This window comes from Triturus cristatus, chromosome 9 (genome assembly GCF_964204655.1).
Source record: "Triturus cristatus chromosome 9, aTriCri1.1, whole genome shotgun sequence".
Lineage (NCBI taxonomy): Eukaryota > Metazoa > Chordata > Amphibia > Caudata > Salamandridae > Triturus > Triturus cristatus.
The window spans coordinates 384,515,514-384,533,540 of NC_140592.1; the positions used below are offsets into that span (position 1 = coordinate 384,515,514).

The 18,027-nt window shown below is 44.1% G+C and overlaps 1 pseudogene; it reads right to left on the bottom strand.

The window, feature by feature from the left end:
- Positions 1-341: 341 nt before the first annotated feature.
- On the bottom strand, positions 342-495 carry LOC146798006 (5.8S ribosomal RNA; annotated as a pseudogene).
- Between the last annotated feature and the right edge of the window lie 17,532 nt (positions 496-18,027).

The window sequence follows — 18,027 nt, forward strand, 5'->3', positions numbered from 1 at the left end:
AAAAGCCCGCAGGGGCCAGACTGGAAACAATCATCTGTGGGCAGAAAGGGGGCCTTCCCATCCCAGCCGCAAAAATGGTGCACGTGGGCAGCCAAGGGACACCACAGACAGCAATGTGCATAATGCAGCCAGACACCTGAGTTTTTCAGGCCTAGGGTAGGCAGGGTGCCCATCCGTCCCACAAAGGTGGGGAAAGCCAGGAGGGTGGGCGGCATATCTCTATGGTGGGAGCCCGGCAATAAGCAATCAGGGGTCTAACCATGGAGGTATGAAGGGAGCAGAGCTCCTACTGTCAGCCCCAACCACGCCCTAAAAGACCCCCAGGACAACTGGCATTGAAGCTACCCACAAACAGGCATAGCCCCGCGAGGAGCCTGAGGCCACAAGGTGCTTTTGAAGTGTCGATGATCATTGGGTCTTCCAATTCACACTAATTGTCATAGCTACCTGCATTCATCACAAACACGCGAACCAAGTGATTCGACGCCAAGCGTCACAGGCAACCTTTGCAATGATCGCCCATCTGCGGGTGCAGGAGAGGCAGGAGGAAATTGTAGCATCCTCCACAGCCTGGGTACTCACCAATGACTATGCCACTGACGGCGCTTAGTATAACACGTCTTTATTCCTCTGCGTGTAACAGTGAACTCCACATTCTAAAACTGCATTCACTTCACTACGCTCTAATGCTTATGTCACAGTTCTACAGAGTCAATCAGGACTCACAAGGATTCCGTCATTTCAAACTCACACAACACTACATCGCCCCCTCTGTTAAATAAAAATGCCAATTTTTTTTACAAATATATACACAATTATAGCTCTTCAATGAGTCTTCAAGACTGTGTATTCAGAAACTGGGGACAGGTAGTAGAAGTGTTCATGACCGGCGTTGGTGATGTAGAAACAGCAGTAGTCAGAGGTTCTTTACTTGTCCTTTCAGAGCCAGTCTCTACACTGACATCAGTGCATGATGTGTGATGAGCCACATGTCAGAAGTGCAAGGAATGTCATGTAATGGACTTCTCAGGACGTTGGCCAGTCACCAAGTGTCCTTTGCCAGTCAAACATTAAATGTTTCAGCAGCGAAAAGAGCATCAGATTTTTGTTTTCTATGGTGACGAACAAGCACTCGATCTCTAGTGAACGTTGATGGAGCAAGGACTCGTATAAAAGAGACTTGCTCAGATGCAATCCTCTCAAAATAACTTGTAATACCATAATAATTATGTTTGTAAATACTAACATGCATTACAGTTCATACATTTAAGCTTAGGAGAAGCTTGCATATGTGTCGTACTAACAAATAACCCGAGTGTGACTTAAAATGACTACCGACGCAGAATTCTGTACTGCGCATGCGTCAACTACATCTACGTAGTAATGACGAGTCTTTGCTTGGAGGGAAATCTTTGCAGCTGCACAATCGCTTCCAAGATGGCTGCTTGGAACTCACACGTTAAAGCGCATGCTTTTGCTGAAACTAAACCATGCAACTTTATTAAAATGCTAATGCGAAAGATTTTTATAAGTAAATGGGATTAGAGTAGAGATAGGTGGTATACAGTGAAATTATTTTATTTTGAATTCTAACATGTTTCTTTGACTCTTTATACTTAGTTCGTATTTGGGCATCAGAGCAATACTAAAGTCCATATACCATGTGATACTCTACGCACGCGCACTCGTAACCCACCAGGAACCATGATGATGTTCTTGAAACTCAGCCAAGGCCACGATCACAACATGTCCTGGGAAAGCATTAGACATTCTGAATGATGAATGAGAAAATTACTAAATGTATACTTTTTATTGATAAAAATGTGAAATGCGGGTGGGAAATAAAGCTTGGGAAAATAAATGAAGGGGCGGGAACGCTGATCAATAGACTAAAGAAAATTATTAAAACTTAGCATGGTGTGATGGTGTGAGGATCATCCCCCCTTTCCTGTCCAATCAGAATTAGGAGTTTCATAAATTTGAAACATTTAGGGGTGGTACATGCCATTAGAAGGGTATAATTGAGGTAGTTTAGTTAGTTAGTTATTGCTCATACTGCCGAGATGCTGAGAGACTGGGATGCTGTCAAAGAACTGAATAAATGCTGAAGAAGAATCAATTTCCAGGCTTAGAATTTGAGCCAATAATAGAAGAAGATCGGGGAAGAATCGAGGAGGCACATAATAGAAGAAGATCGCGGAAGAATTGAGGAGGAAGATAGTGTCAGAGAGGGGTGTGACACAGGCGTTGTCTCTAGAAAAGGTCATCTATCCTATCCCTGAATCCTGTCTTGAACCTTTGTCACCTGATCTGTGCCAGGGGACCTTTTCCAGCTCCTTGGCCAAGGGGTTGGTTTCCACACCATCCTAGGTAACTATAATTCTGTGTAGTATGTCATTGTACTGCTCTCTCTATTTTCTCCCTATTTAGGTACTGTCATCATAATAACATTGTTTAACGATTTTTCTGACTTAAATTTTATTTCCTTCCTTGGAGAAAACGGTGTACGAATTGTATTTGGGTTCTTGACTCACATGAATTTAACTAGATAAACATTTTAAAACTCTCCAGAGTCTGGTTATTTAAAAGAGATTTTATCTTATGTCAATTTTTGCCTACAATGGTTAACTAAAAGGTCCATTGACCAGAGGAAAGTACATATGTTCGGAAAGGTTTGGTAAGAAATGATAAGGTAAATTCATTTTACAGGTATTAGTACAACAAATTGACCCCAGCGGTACTTTACTAGTTCATGTGAATGTGTGTTTAATGGGCCCAGGTAAGTATGGGGTTTGTGAGTATCTCTAGCTGGTAACCCGCTGGATCAACTAAACGTATTTTGCATGTCGATGCTTGTCTGCATAGGCCTTCATATTCCTCTCATAATCCAAGTCTTTCATGCGGGTTTTTTCCTCAGTGTGTGATCTTCTGTTGGTCCATTGAGGTAGCTTGGTCGCCATTTCTTTCCCGAACATAAAGGTTGCAGTGCTTTTACCTGTGTTCAAATGAGGGGTCAAACGGTAAGCTAGAAGAGTTGAATTTAGAACAGTCTTAAGGTTGAGATTTTCTAGTGCAGCATCCTGGGCAGCTTTCTTAAGAGTACTCATGAAATGTTTGACAAGGTCATTGGTCTGTGGCCAAAGAGGTGTGCTCTTCTGATGCTTCACATTAAGATGACTGAGAAAGTCCCTGAATTCTCGACTGTTGAAAGGTGGGTCATTGTCAGACTTTAAGATCGCAGGAACACCCTATGTCATGAAGATGCTATCTAATCTCTCAATGACTCATCCTTGAGTAATAGATGATAGATCTTCTATCAACTAAAAATGGGGGTATTCATCAATGATCACAATCAGGTGATGTCTGTTGTCAAGAGGACCGAAGAAGTCAACAGCAATTCTTTCCCATGCAAGTTTTGGCAACTCTGACATGTTTAAGGTATGTTGAGTGGTTTGCGATGACAGGCAGTTGCATAGATGACAGGCCTTCAATTCTCTTTCAACTCTCTTGTCGAGATGTGGAAACCAAACTCAGTCTTGGAGAGCTCATTTGGTGGCAACAATTCCACAATGTCAGCGCCAGTACATTGGCATGACAACACGTCCAGTTAAAACAAGGATTACGGAACATAGGAGTAACATCAGATGTAAAAAAAACAACACCAAGATGTGTACACACTATGCTGAAGCTAATCATACCCCTAACGACCTCTGCTGGACCATTCTGGAATCCTGCAAAAAACATCACAAAAGACGTACTGTTCAGAAAAGAACAACACTCGGTTTTCAAACTGTCATCCCATATCAGGGGCCTCAATGACGATATCCCCTGGGTAGAACTCAACCGCTAAACCCACAGGATATAGGGCCACCACCATAGATGCCCTTCACTGATACTAGGTGAATTTCTCACTTTTTTGACAGGTGACCTACCGCCATACACACACATGTGCATTCCCCTGACACGACCTACCTCATAAGCGCACCGAACCTAGATACACCCCACACAAACTGATTCCTGTGCTGGAATGTCTTCATAGATCTTGCAAGCCCCACACTCATAAACATCAGATGCATCACAGGCCTGATACACGCCTCTTAGGACTCTGATGAGGCAACCGTTAGGGTTCTTATGCCCATTAGACACTGTGGGCCCGATTCACAGAACTAACTTAAGACAAAATCCTAAACTTACTACCATTTTGGTATTCACAGAAGGCACTTACTCATTTTGGTATTCACAGAAGGCACTTACTCATTTCGGTATTCACAGAAGTTAGGAGTCCAAACTTTAGGACTCCTAAATGCCTTCTGTGAATACCGAAAGACTTAAAGTTCGGATTTTTCTCAGTTTAGGAGTAGTAAAGTTAGGACTCCTAACTTTAGGACTCCTAAATGCCTTCTGTGAATACCGAAAGTCTTAAAGTTAGGATTTTTCTCAGTTTAGGAGTAGTAAAGTTAGGAGACCAGACTACTTCTTTCCATTCCAGCATCAGAGCAACAACGTGCTCTGTATTTCCCCCGTCAGGCCGTAGACCACTATACTGGGCATGAGTAGCCATGATTAGCAACTATTTTCAGGTGGTTGACCCAAACTGAGGGCTGTCAAATCTGCCACCAAGTATGTAACGCATGTATTTGTACTTTTATAGACAAATTTTCAAGTATGCCTAAGCCCTGCAGTACTATCACGTACCTAGTTATGGTTTTTTTAGTGCACTTACAATCGAGTGCATGCCTCCTGTGTAACAGATCCTGCACTGATAAGGATCGTTACTTAGCCCATTCACGTACTATGGCCTCTCCGGCACCACCGCCAAAATTCGATGTTGCGCTTACAATCGAATGTATATCACTGCCGGTGTCGGTTTTCATAGTGTTTGCTAACTAGCATGCAGTTAAGCGTTATGACTATCTGTGACTTCCTCAGCCTCCATAGTGTACCACAAGTGGGTGTCCTAGCATGTCTGTGCAATGTTTTTAAGCGCATGTAACTCGGCGAGCCAGCACCCCCTGGCTACCACACTACAGACAAAAACTGCCAACAAATGTTTTTAACCGAGTGCGTGGGGCTTCCTCCGTTTGTCCTGTCTGCGGCATGGCATGCACTTAAACACGAGGAATCGCACGTTGGCTGTAGAGGGTTCCTCTGCTCAATCATGTACCTATCTTAAACAAGCACGTGGCCCCCTGGGGCCTCATTTTTTAACCACACAATGTACAATGTAAATGACTAGCACTGGTCACTTCCAGGTTCATTATTACCATAACCACTAGTGAGTGTGTGCTATACAATGTTACTATGCCTCCACTACACAAGCACTCGCATCCATGCTTTCAAGCACTCGTATGCTTTCAAGTACCACTACCCGTGCATGTTTAAGAACCATCACTATTTAGCCAGGTGTGAGGTCTCCTACTTAAAAGAGACACCTCCTGTTCATTCAGGTTTTAACCTCTATTGTTGTTGTCTGTTTCTCACCTTGCCTCCCCCTACAGGTCTTCCACTGCCCAGTATAGGTCTACTAGGGCTTCACTCTATTGTGTCTGGTTACCACCCTAAAATACAGGAACCAGACCTCTAGTAGTGCACCACTTATTTACTTAGGTCCTGATGAAGTGCCATATGACTCGTTAGGAGCTATAAAGACACGAAACATGTCGACCCATAACACAGCGATAGCCCTCTAGGACATTGCATCCACGTAGGTCATCCACTTACTTGTTAACTAAGCTGGAACTACCTGAACCATTAAAATTGTTTCTGAAGAGAACTGCTCCAGACTTATTTTAATATCCACTTCCTTGCCATCTTACCCGCACGCACCCCACGGCTTCTTCAAAAGATCTCTGCCAAAGAGCCCAGTTTACGGTGAGCCCATCGGGCATTGCAGCGCCGGCCCGACGAGGAGCAAAGCCCAATGATGAAGCATGACACCCTTCGGGGTGTGTGAAGGCATCACGAAGAAAGACCTGTCCTTCCCCTGTCCCCTTTAGGAACTGCACACCCCTTGTAGCTCGACAATTCCACAATGTCATTCATGGGCCACGTCAATTATCTGTTGTCACAGACTCTCCGGAATGACTATTCTTAAACATCTTCGAATCATACCTTCCTGAATAATGGACAGTTCATCTTTGACATTTTTAAACTTCTGGTATTCACTGTCAGCGGTAAGAGGTTGAGAGTGCGGGTACCAAGACTGTTGTGTAATAATGCCCTTCAGTTTTAGCATGTCCCTATCTTGACTCGTGACAGTGACAATTTGTTTCAACGAAATAGCAGCTGGGGTGCTGGATTTCATGATAACATTTATGTAGGCTTCAGCCATCTTAGAATGGTTGCCAGGCACTGTAGAGGCACTCATGAGAAGTAGTCAGCAGGGTTCTGATCTTTCCCAGGAAGATGCAGCATGATGCTTTGGATCAGAGTATTCCATTTCAGCAGCATTCTCAATAGCTTGTTTGATTTTCTGATTTTCTTTGTCGTCAAGTCTCTTAATGGCACACTGACAGTGGCAAAGTCTCGTATGTGTCTAGAGCAATAGCTGGTCATGCCAAGGAATGAACTTAACATGGAAACATCTTGTGGGAGACTGCCAGTTTACAGCTCTTACACCTTAGGTAGATTGCGTGTCATGCCTCCTTCAGAAAAGATATGGCCACATCATTTTTGCTTTGTCTTGTGGAACTCACATGTCTTGGCATTCAAAGTTAAACCGGCATCAGTGAGCAACTGACACATGTGTATGAGAGGTTTACAAAGCTCCTTCTGTGTATCTCAGAAAACCAATATGTCATCACTATAATTGAAGGCATTCATGACAGGCTGTATGATATATCGAATGACATCTTGGAATTGCTCCGCAGCTGATGACAGATCAAAACGTAGTATTTTGTAATGGAACAGACCAGCATGTATAGAAAAGGTTGTAATGTACCTGCAATTCTCCCTGAGTTCCAAATGATGATATCCTTTATTCAGATCAAGGCAAGAGAATACCTTTGCACCATTCAGTTGTGTTCTCATGTTGGCAATGTACGGACCTGGATGTCATTCTCTTTCCATTGCCTTGTCCGCATGACACATATTCACACAGATGCATTGAGCTCCTTCATTGTCCTTTTTGGGTATGACCACTATGGGAGAAACCCATTGAGTTGGACCAGAAGAACGCTCATTGATATTGTTTTTGAGTAAGAATTCAAGTTCTTTTTCAACAGCTTCCTGTAAGTGAAGGCAATCGGTCTGTGTCTTTGAGCAATAGGACGGACATCCTCATTAATGTGTAATTGGACTTTCATAGTCTTGAGTTCTACCGACTCATGAAAGAACAAAGGGAATCGACTTACTATTTCATGATGAGCATTCATGTTATAGTTCATGGATATCAGTCCTATATCAACAGGCACTTGACGCCGTACCTTGTAGTACATGAGTGGGTGTTTGTACTTTTGTTTTCCTATACTTCATTGTTGCTGCTAATGAACATTGACATTTTAAGGGCATCAATACAGCCCATGCATACACTTTAGTTTTCGATGGCGTAAGTCAGAGCAGTGGAGACAGTTCATTATGTTTCTACTCAGGCATAATATTTATTGATGCACTATTATCGATACTGAAAGGTATTGAACAACTATTTTCTTTTTGTGTGATTTTCAGACAATGTTTAAACGACTTTGATGCTTTGTCATGTCGACTTCTCTTGGACCGGTATTTTTCATCACAAGCAGCCAGTCCAACATGTGCACGTTTCTCTGAGATAAACATCGACATGGCACAACATTCTTCTTCACTTTCAGTTGATATTGGTACGGAAGAACTGTTTGACGAAGTTTTAAATGTCAATCGACTTTGTTTGATGTTGATTTTCCTCAGCTTATGTAGTCGTTTGGCCTTGTGGGTGTGCGTCGAATGTCACTTCTGGAACGTTTGGACGGCCATTTGTCTGCACACCGTGATGCACGGTTCTCCTTTCTACAGCCTTTGCAGATTTGCCCGTGGTGAGATATTTACCTTCGTGCGGAAATGAAAATCCACCCCGGAAGCACAACTTCTTTTTTTGTGGAGAATTCACTCTGCGTCCCTCGGCCTTGTGCTTTGGCTTACTTTTTACATTCATGACTGACTCACTCTAGGCACCTCCGGCCTCCATGTCAGCAGATTGTCAATCGGTACGCACTTCAGCTCAGGCAGATAACTCACTCCAGACTAAGAGTTTTTTAGCATTCATAGTCTGAACAAATTTGACAGGCATCCATCAATCACTCTGAGGCGTATAGCTTCCTCATCAATAAATTAATTGAACATACAGTGTTTGATGAGCATATCCAGTCTCTTCAAAAATTTGTCGATAGTCTCTTTGGCATTCTGTCATTCTTGACAGAAGATGTACCTTTTGGAATCTACATTCGGCATTGGATTTAACTTGAGATTCAAGGCTGCTTTTATTTGACTGTATGTAATTTTGTCAGCTTGCGGCATTTTCTTAATGACTTATTTTACACCTTCGCCTGCAAGATTCTGAAGGTACTTGATAATCTTCTTGTTATCTGCTTCTTCAATCGCATCAAAGAAATCATCAAATGTCTCTATCCAGGCAGTCCACCTGCCACCAATATTTTGCTTTGTGGCAGTATCGAATGGCAGTGGTGGTTTCAAGAAGGAGGCAGCATTGTAACCATTGTTGGAACTTACTGATATGGAAAGTAAAGTTTTTTCTGACGCTGCTTGGTTATCTTGTTTATGCAAACCATCTCTGAGGCCTTGCAACATGCTGGCCTCTGGATCATCTTTGATAATGAGTGGAAACGTGACCCCTTTCTTTGTCTCCATTGGAAAAGCAAACTTTCCTGATTCCTATTGCCGTGCTCGGCTTTCTGAACTTTGGAGACCTTTGGAGTTGATCTGAGCCACACTCTGCAGTTTTGGTGGGGTGTCGCTTTGGGTATGGATGCCTCTGCAAGTGCAACCCAGGGTGCTTCCTCTGGGGTCACTCTATTCAGTGCTGTGACAAGAAGACTCTCTTTAATCAGTACTGATAAGCAGATGACCGTTTCTTGTATCACTTTCCCTTTAGACGTCTCTTTGTACTGTCTGACACCTGGTTGATCGCTTCTGCGCACAGTGTTGTCACTCCTTATGATGTATGGCTTTAGGTTGCATAGTAGCACGATACCTCTCTTTGCGGCCTTCCTAGCAGGTTTTCGTCCAACGATGTGTATTCTTCTCAGTGAAGCTTTCGTTATCTTCGAATGCTTTACTCGGAACTGGGGCTGATCTTTGACTCCACATAGGCCAAATGTCGATTCCACACTTTGATGGTGGCACATGTGGCACAAACGAACAGTTTGCTTGACTTCAGCAAACTTCCTGGGAGAGCGCTGTCGATGTTTGGGTTACTTATCCAATATCTTGTCATCAGTTGCAGCATCCTCCCCAGCCCGGGTACTCTCCAATGACTGCGCCACACATGGAGCTTAGTTTAACACGTCTTTATTCCTCTGCGTGTAACCGCAAACTCCACATTCTAAACCTGTAATCACTTCACTACGCTCTTATGCTTATATCACTGGTCTATGGTGTCCATCAGGAGCCACAAGGGTTCCAATATTACAAACTCACACAACACATCAGAAGTCAGTGTCGGTGTAGGGAAAGAGGCTTTTTGCGGGTTACCTCCCACTTTTTGCCCCCATTTGGACTACTAGCTTTTGACTCTGAGAGGGCACTGAGGCCTGCTAACCAGACCTCAGTGGAAGTGTTCTAGCCCCTTGCACAGTGTATTTCCAATTGTCTATCCCCAATTGACAAGTACTGACTTACTATTAAGTCCCTAGTATATGGTACCTAGGATACCAAGGGCATTTAAGGCAGAGTGTCCAGGGCTGCATCACTGATTGTGTGTCACAATGTACAAGATGGCTCTCAGCCTGCCACTGCGACCTAGAAGAGCAGTGGTCACACTGTTATTTCGACTTTGCCATTCAAACTAATGGCAAAGCGACCACTTCCTTAACCATACATGTAAGTTTCCCTTAAGGAAGACTTATGTAGCCTTAAGGCAGGAGCTATATACTGTTAAGTAGGACATGTATTTATATACATTTGTCTTAGCTGCAACACCTCTAAATTGTCGTTTTGCTGTGGAATGGCTAGTAGCCCCATTGGTTAACACAGGGTTACCGGCTGATCCCTCACCCTGGATAACGTCTGAATGGGACTACCTAGCTCAATACTGTAAGGTATCAAATTAATTGTGGCTTTAAACCTGACTTGATGCCCAAGTCAAATATAATGTCACTATTAAAGAATTACAAATTTTAGAAAGTTGCCACTCTGTAACCCATTCTGTCCAGTAGTCTCACACGGTCATTGGCTACCAGGCAGCATTCTGCTTGCCTGGGGAATTGTGTGAATGACTTCCAGGCTTAGGCACAATAGCAGCTTGCTGCAGGGAGAGGTGTTACCTCCCATTTGCAGGAAGCCACCTAGAGCAGTAGCCAAAAATAGCAATCACACTCCTGAGGAGCTGTCCTTTGTTCAGGTAGATGGACTGGTGACAGGGGCAGCGAGGGGAGACCAGTGACCAACCTGGTTTTCCTGTGGGCTTGTAGCCCATAGTTAGCCACACCTCTATAGTGGTCTACCCAGCTCCTGAAAGCCAAGGAAGGGTGCAGACATATTGGGAGTAGGCAGAATAGTGCACTCTGGGATTGTTAGATACCACACATTGCCGGATAGTCATCAAAGAGAGGGAGGGGACCTGGTAGCCCATTGGCTAGTGACAGCACCATCCCTCCAGGTCACTCTCTTGGAATAAATATGGCACCCCTGGCCCCCTGAGCCTCAGATCACATCAGAACTAGAACAAGGAATGAAGAAGGACTGCCCTACTGACCCTATTTATTTTGTCCCCCAACCCGTTCACGTTTCAGGAAATAATTTTGAAACTTTTATTTCAACCCGGAAGGGGCCCAGTATCTGGTTACAGAGGACCACTTGACTGTACTACGCTATTGTGTATTATGCCTGGAGTATCACCCAACATACCATTAAGCTAAGTCGGCCCCAGAGTATAGGGCCTGTGAGATGAGCAAGGTTGAGAGCTGGCAAGGGGAACCTCCCTCCATGTCTGTCTGAGATACAGTTGTCATAGATGGTAAAACATTACATATAAAACAATAAGAAAAACCCATTCCCACACTTTCCTCCCCTCCCTGCCTCCCTGCACCATGGGTAGAAACTGCCCGCCACCCCAACTATGTAGAGTGACTCTAGCCCCAAAACACATTTGAAACTTTTGAGGAGCAGAAACTTTCGCCCCTTCCAGACACTACCCTACCCCCTGAACCTCATGATTTTCACCGCCAGAGTATCTCACATTCAAATCTTACAACTACTGGCAAAGAGCTCACGAGACCCTGTTACATAACACGAGGTCTCCCTGAATAACTAGTTCGAATCTGCATCCCTACCCCCTACCCCATTCAACAGCCCGATTGTCCCCCATACTAGTGGTTTCATGTCTAAAATCGTCCTAGTCCCAATTATTTAACATTGTTTGATTCTTAGCCATTCTGCTTCTCTGCGTGACTCACAGCACCGCCTTGTGTCTATTCTCTTCTGTGTGACAGCGCCTACTCCGCCGCCTCTCTTTCTGCGCCGCTACTCCGGCCGACTGTTTGACATCCCTCTAGCCAGGACCAAGCTTCCTCTAGGGTTTAAAAAAACTGCGTCTTATTGTCAAAAACCACTCTCAGTCTGGCCGGGAAGATCATTGCATACTTCAGCTCCCTCTCTCTCAGAGCCCTTTTTACCTCAAAAAATGAGCACCGAAGTCTCTGAGCCCAGAGGGTGAATTACGGGAAGAATGTGACAGTGTTATTGTCCCACATCACCTGGGGTCTGGTATGGGCCACTTGTAGAATCACGTTGTGGTCTCTGAAGTTAAAAATTCGGGCTATAATTGGACGTGGGGGGTTTCCTGGTCTGGGCTCCACACCCGGTACACGGTAGGCCTGTCCACCGAGAAGTATTTAGATAGGCCTTTAGGTTGGAGATGTTTACAAATCAAGTTCTCTACGAACAGATCAATTGCTCTGCCCTCTGCTCTCTCCTGGACACCAAGAATGTGGACGTTATTCCGCCGAGAGCGGCCCTCAGTGTCCTCCACTCTTGCCTCAAGCCCTTGCACCAGTTCCTTCAGCTCCCCTACTTGGATTTGGAGAGCTTTGGATTCCTTTTGGAGCGTGGCAATGGCTTCTTCATTCTTCTTTCCCCTTGCCCCTATATTTCTCAGATCAATTCTTATCAGGGTCAGTTCTGTTGAGACTGTGTCTATTTTGTTCTCCAAGGAGGTTTTTACCTTTTGCATCGCAGCCATAATATCCTGCAGGGTCGGGGAGTCACCTTTTTTCCCGCTTTGAGTCTGGTTAAGGGGTGCGCCCGTGCTTTCTTCACCCGTTGGGCTGGGCATACTTGTTCATCTCTGTTTGGAGGGCCATCCGTTGTCCTTCTGCAGTCATTTTGTGGTGCCTTCCGTTGCCGCCGGGTGGGGCATGGGGGGGACAGCCCGCCACCTACCAGGAGCCGTGCGACCACCTGCGGCCCGTCGGGAGTCCCAGTCCGGCCCCACTCCAACCCCCGGACAATGCTTTTCGAATGTCTGGCATCAGTGATACCCCACTATGGTGCTGGTTGCAATCCTCCAGGTCCCCAGCAGCTCAATGAAGGGGTCTACAGGAGAGCGGAGTGGCGGATATGCAACGCCTGTCGTCTTTATGGGCTGATACTCCTCGGCGCCCCCCAAGTCTGCAGATTCCTGTGCCAGTAGCACCACTTCTTGTTCGCAGCAAATTTACCCCTTTTGTGCTCATTAGTAGTGGATATCACTGTTAGTTAGCTCCAGTTTCGCCTTTCTCCCTCAGTGCCTAATTTCACCAACTGACACTCTTACTGCTGAGTGCCCTGGGGGAAAGAATTGATTGTGCCTCTTTGAAGCCAGTAGTTGTGGAAGACCACCTTTCTCCATGTTGGGGGCCGCCCTTCCCCTAGTCGCAGCGCTCCCCTCACCTCTGTGCCACTCCTGGGGGATTCCTTTCAGTCGCTGAGTCAGGCGATTTAATTGAGACCCATGTCTTTTCGCTCCGGCCGCCGGTGTCCCTTGTCGCCGATGCTCTTTGCGTTGGTGCTAGAGCCTCTGTCTTGTAAATTGCACCAGAGGCAAGCATCGGCTGCATTGTGGTCTATGATCGATACTTGGTGTAGGTGATGTATTTTCTCTGTTAAAATAAAATGTCTCAATCAAAATAGAACAAAAAAACAGAACAGACATCCCGGCCAGCTGCGCCTCGCCCTCCTTCACGCTGCCTTCGGTAGCCTGCTGGGCCCCTTGCGCTTGTGCGGTCACCGAGGGCTCCTCTATGGCCGAACTTCGCTCTCACCAGTCGCTTTATGTTTCTGCACACGTCGAGGGTCCCTCCTGCGGTGTTGCGGATCGATGTGTGGAAATATGGGGCAAGATTACAGACGGCTGGTCGGAGCTTCACTAAGCTGCGGCCATCGCGGTCAGCAGTTGCTAAATGCTTTATACTTGTTCCTTTGTTGAAGCCTGACTGCTCGAAGCCACAGCTACCCAGGGTTGAGCTAAGGTTTGATAAATGAAACCTGACTGGTTCTAGAAGAGTTGGTAGTGTAAACATGGTTAGGCCTCACAACCACACCATATATTGCAACCTATTTCTTCAAATTTACTATTAGGACCAATAGTTTAGCTAATGGGATATTTTTACAGTTATACAGTTCAATTGTCCTACCCCAAGACAGGGACAATCTGACTTCCTTAATGCAATAACAATATATACTTCCATGCATTTTAATATAGGTAAGGGACAGTGGCATAGCTAGACAATTGGTCGTCTGTGGCGGTCCCTGTGTTTACCACCCCGTGACGGCCGCGGGTAACAGCGTGGGGGGCGCCACCCCCAAAACTCGTGCCACCCGGGACCGACCGCCGACCCTTTCTACGCACTGGTTAGGGAGTGCCTATTTGTTTGAGGACTGAAATCCTGGCAAGTTTTTTGCTTGTCTTGGCTTCTCAGAACATTGGGGGTTCTGAAAACTTTGCAATTCAGTCTTATGCGTTTTGGCATTTGTGTGGCAGTGCCATGGTTTCAGAGGGCTTTGTGGCTACAGAGTCAGGTCCCAGGCAGCTCCTGATTAATATGCCGGCCCCAACATGCAGGGTATCTAGGGATGAAAGGGGAATAGAAGTGGGCAGTGTCAAGAGGTACATAAAGAGACGGGTTACTTGTTTCGGCTGTTAAAGAGGCTTGTTTAACAGCCATTGTAAACACATAATCCATCTTCAGAGGTATTCAGACCAGTCAATTAGATTAATTCCAAGGTTAGCTGAAGTGATATTATGTGCCATTTGACCCCCCCCCCATGACGTCACATGACCTTTGACCCTGATGACATCACAGAAACTTTGTTGTGTGGCTCACGCTTGTGTCACAGAAAGATATTTCGCAACACAAACAAGAGCATCTTCAGTCTTTCATTGAAACACATTGATTCGATTTTTTGAGAGGGTCAAGAAAGAATTTGAAGACGCATGCTATGCTTATAATTTTTTTAAATGCGCAAATCCAAAATGCTGGACAGGTTCTCTAAAGGATGTGTCCCTTGTAAGCATTTCACTTATCCTCATTACACCTCTGCTGATCATATTTGAGCTCCCTTATGTTGCTCACCAGCGCATGTAAGTGGAAAAACATTTTTATTGTGAGAATTGCTATCTAACGGGTCAGATAGGTTTTGGAATAGACTGACTGCACTAACTGCATGGTATATGTCTGAACAGTGTATCTTTTTCATGGTAACTGAAGATGAATGAGTGGTAGGAAAGCATTTAAAAATTATTGTAGATGTTGTTGGTGCAGTTTATAGTCAAAGGCCTATTGTTTCTCAGAGCTTCATTTCTCCTTTATCCAAAAACCGTAAATAAAGTTTTTTTTTTTTAAAGAATTGTTCAAAATGCTGTCTACAAACCAGACTTGCAAAAATCAATACAGCATTTGAACTTAAATTGTGGTATTTGTTTCTATGTAACTGTACTGTGCTGAGTGCACGCACAGTGTACCATTTTTGGAATTGATAAATACCTGAAATGCAAATTTACAATTTAAATATCCAGCAACAAAAATATCAGGGCCAGAATATTGACTACCAAAATTTCACGAATGTAAGTATATACAGGTAATTATGGATTTAATATTCTTAACGCCGCAGATATGTATCTGGATAATATTGTTATCTTCAAGATATGTAGGTGTCACTCTGAAATACAACAGAGAAAGGCAAATGACAAGGGCGTGCATATGCACAACGAAGGGGTGGGTGATTTCCACCTGGGCTACTCTAGAAGATGACTTGTACAGCAATGATTCTTGAGTCAGTCACTCAGATTTCCTAGAACACACAATTAAAGGTCCTAAGTTCTAGAAGCATTTCTGGAATTCATATTTTAGCTCCAGAAGGTGCCACTGGCCTTTTGTTTTTTTGTATGTTTGTTAATTGTAGCTACTTCCACTCCTAGATTTTATGGCTTTCATACTTAATGCCTGGCATAGATAGGCAAAGCATGTAGCTGACTCTTATCCAGGTCCGGCACCCTTTTATAGGGAGCCGAAAAGAGGCCCGACTTTTATCTTTTTCCCCCAAACATCCCCTTGCACACTCCAGTGTGTGTTATGGATGACTGCACTGTGGATAACCTGGAACCACTGGGAGTTAAGGTGGGCAGGCAGGGTGGTGGCCTGTTATCATTATTTATTTAGAAGTGCTGCAAGTAGGAACAAGGCAGCAGGTTCCCAGAATGGGCAGTGAAACTGGCCTCCACCCTAACCCCCCCACACACACACACAACTTCTGGTGCCTAGTAGTCCAGTCCTGGCCCTGATAACAGCATCCTTGTACATTGCAGATGAAAACGTCCCTAATGGGGCAACATTGATGGGCTTGACTATGCATTCCATCCCACTGTGTGGAGATAGTAGGTACAAGGTTGCAGCCTGACCCCACATTATTACATTAAACCTGGCCTGGCTGGCTGGATTTTCTCTCTATAAATTACAGACAATCAAGGAACAGAGATAAGACTTGCCACAGTTGAATTTTTGAACAACTTTTTTTTAGTCTCATTTTCACACACATCCTCAGGCAGTGGTGTTCAAAGTGCATTACAAATGTATGGAACTGTAATGCTGCATGCAATGGGGTGGGGTCAGTGAGAATGGGGGCAGGGTCAAAGGTGTGGCAAAAAAAGTAAGTAGTCTGTATGTTTTTTTGGTCTTTCACCATCAGGTAGCTACATATAAAATAACGCACAGCTAAAATGAAAAATAAATTAAAAATATCTTATGCGGTGGGAACTGCACTATAATACATCACATGTGCTTGTTTATTGCATGTTGAATATGCTTTCATATTTTTCTAATATTATTAACCTTTATTCGATTATACAATATACTCGTAAAAGAAAAACTGAATAAAAACAGGTAAAGCCACAATACGAAAATATATATCTGATAAAAACCAGCATAATAACAATATTTATAGATACTAAAAATACTCCAACATACTGCTCCCATACAGTGCAAACATTTACATTACATTATTAAGAGTTCATAATCTTATTCCTATATAAGGCGCCTTTCAAAAAAGAAGAGACAGCCAGCATTACTACATGATCTGGTAATAACATTAAGTAGAAATAAGGAGGCCGAAACTGTCAGAATCCCCTCAATTTTAAGACAGGAGTTAAATACTTGCATCGTAAAAACTCATAACATTTACAAACAGCACCAACTGCTCCAAAGTCTGATGTGAGCAACTATCAAAAGGGCACATCTTGATTATATTTGTGGTCAAACTGTCCTAGTGGAAAACAAATAGATGACTGAATGGACCCCACCGGAAATTTAGTCAGCAGTGATCTTTCAAAAGGGTGGGTAACATTGAGGGGTTGAGGTTCAGAACTCACCACAGTTTGGAGGGACAGAAGCAAACTAGCGGTCATTCTTTTGATCACTTCCAAATCCTTAAGTGTCTTTAGATACTGTAAATACTGATCCCAAATTACTCTTCTATCCCTCTTGCTGAGGAGATACTGCTTATAAAACAGATCGGGACACCACATGGTCCGAGCAACAGACTCAACATACCTCAGCCATGGAATTCTGAAACCGCAATCACACCCAAGGCAGTCCTCGATCACTTTCCTGGTAAATCCTGTGTGATTCTGGACCACACAGAGATCAAAATTGCATGGGAGCCAGCTTCACAGAATCCTCCACGTAGTCAAGGCCCAATTCTTCATGTTCAAATAAGGACGAGCTATTTGGAGACAAACCTAGCAGCTGCCTCAAAAGCGATTCACCTCTTGCTGTAAAACCTTACCATTGCGATATCCCCAGATATCTGCAACATACAAAAATACAGGTAGGCATTTCTATCTGCAAGAGTGGTAGTATGGGTTTGTTACTAATCTGTTTAGAAAATCTAAAAAGGGCACTACAGGCTAAAGAAAAGAGAGAACACATCTTTGATAAACATGTGATCCAATTGTTCAAGTAATCAGAGGAAGCCCCCAAATAAGGTAAATCGGGCACCCTAGTGACCCGATTACCCTTAATAACAATCGTTTTAATTTTAGAGTATTTCCTCCTGCATACCATGTAGTATGTTTTACTGCTATTCCCCTCTAGCTTCAACCCAGCCATAAATTTGACAAAAAGGTCAACAAGAGTGTTAAGCCCGTTCGGGCCATCAGAACTGGGTCATCTGCATAGAGTAAGGAAAGTACAGGAATTGATTTTACCTCGGGCATATCTTTCCCATGTGCGGCTAAATAAGTAATCAGACTATAGAGGCAAAGGACGAAAAAGCGGTGGTGTCAGCACACATTCCTATCTAACCCCACGCAGAAGCAAAAAAGATTCAGAACATTCTCCACTCATG